Consider the following 2,318-nt stretch of genomic DNA (forward strand, 5'->3'; position numbering starts at 1 on the left):
GATGCCTGAAATAATACGAAAATATTTATTGTAAAAATAATAACAGTTTATTAACAAAACTATTTATTTAACACTTTATATACTAAACAATTTATTTACGTATAAGGGCGGGCACATTACGGCAATTTATTATAAAAAAATATGTTTTTGCTGAGCTTTATTAGGTCAAATGCAAAACTTTGCGAGTACCCTTTTATCAGTTACTGTGAATAGTACTGTATTGAGAAAAAAAACTCCTTTGCTGCCATTGAGGTATATAATAAGAGTTAACACGAGCGCTCAAAATATGTCCCTCAACCTGCGGCAAATTGGCAAATGTTTGATAGAACGGACATTAGTCTGTTGTGAGCGTTCACCGGCTACTTTTCTCCTCGCAATTACTAAAATTCCAATATGTACGCTAAGATGCTTCACAAATCGATCTGCAAAAGCGATGGTATAACCTTTCACCGGTAAGTAATGTTTTTATCTTGGTCAATACTTGTTTAAAATAGCTATTTGAATGTTGAAAAACGTTTTATTAATATGTTTTTCCAGTCGTAAACATATTAATAATGTCTCCTGTCTCTGCTCTGCTCAGTTAGTTGGGCGAATAGTGAAACGACAAACAAAGGTGACGCGTATGCGGAAAAGAGAAATACATTCTGAATAGAACTTACAATATATAGATGTAAACAGTCCGTGCTTTTTACTGTACTACTTGTTTTGATTGTCAAAGTCGACGTTATATGACGTGACGATACTTGCTCCCTCCGTTGGTCATTCCTTTTCTTTTGGGGACGACTTTTTAGCTCAGATTTGTATGGAATGTTATCTCTATATATTATATCTCAATGTTTGATAGATAAAATCTGTACCTCAGAGGCAGACGGATGCAAATCCAGAATTTGATGAAACGACATTTCGATTCTCGTATCCAGTTTATGATCGTGTCCATTGATTTTGAAGAAATATAAGTCTTATCATGAAAAAACCCTATGTATTAAGATACTGAAAATACAAATAAATGCTATTAATTATTGGAATCACTTAGAGAAAGTAGATTCTTTAGGCTTTTGTTGAAAATTTGTCGTTAGGATTTGCATTCGTCTGCCTCTGAGGTACATAAATAATTTTAAAAAACCTGCTTTGATGTCGGTATTTTATTTGAATTTCAGAAAAAATATTCCGTTATTACAAACGGAAGTAGCAGGTATAATAATTTTAAGCGATGTACATAATATTTGAATGAAAAGTGAAAGCGACATAATTTAGGAATATAAATCAAAATGATTTAGGAACTCACGCGAATTTAGTACTGTGCAAAAATCCGACTAAGTATTTATTGTTGTAAGTCTTGGGAAATTTCTGCATACGAAGTGTAGGTACATTGTTTTTACATGTTCACCACAGACAATGGCTTAAAATTGATTTATATTCGCTTTTTCTCACAAATGTCTCGGTCGTTCTTTCTTTTAGTGGTTCTCTATAGTGCGTTAGGCGTTGTATTGCTACTGCGTTCTCTTGATCTTAAATATACTACGGTAGAGATGTTACCATGACTTTTTTCACTGGGAAATATGTATATATTTAAGATTAGACTTGAATTATGCGATACTATTATGTCTATGACCAATGAATAGACAGTAATTAACTCTTAAAAGACTGTGCGAAAAAAATCACTTGGAAACGGTGCTGTGAAAACGTGCCATATTAAGCTAAAGACGAAGTATTTTGAAATACATGTATTTAGAAACAAACAGTTATAATATACAGGTTGCCGCCAAACAGTTAAATAAGCCACTGAATTGAGCGGCTAGGGTGTTCATTAAATGCCGGCATTTGACTGGATGACTGGGCCGTTCGTTGAATGAACGTTGAACGAATGGGTTGAACATCGCTTAGCCTCTTTAATTTTAAAATCAGCAATAAAAATAGTTCTGTTTTTTATTTATTTTATTATTTGAAGTTTATTAATTTAAAAAAAACTTTTTTTTTACTCAACTTAAACCTTAATTTTACTTGATAATTTATCCTTAACTTAACTTAATAATTTAAGCAAAAAAACATTTTTTTTATTAAACTTAACCCAATCTATCCTAACCTAACCCGGCGGCTTTTGGTTCGGCCATTTTCAAAGGGCTAACTTACAATACGCCAACACGTTAAATGTTGAGTTTTCTTAATACATTTACCCAACGACCTAGCCATTCAGGTGAATGCCGGTATATTATGAACAGCCTAGTCACTCTATTGCGTGGCTGATTGAACCATTTGGTGGTGACATACGAGTACAATCTGTTTAACATTTCTATTTACTGTAATTTATAAACATTATC

Source organism: Micrasema longulum, unplaced genomic scaffold, assembly GCF_059751315.1.
Source record: "Micrasema longulum isolate JH-2025_06_02 unplaced genomic scaffold, ASM5975131v1 h1tg001431l, whole genome shotgun sequence".
Classification (NCBI taxonomy): domain Eukaryota; kingdom Metazoa; phylum Arthropoda; class Insecta; order Trichoptera; family Brachycentridae; genus Micrasema; species Micrasema longulum.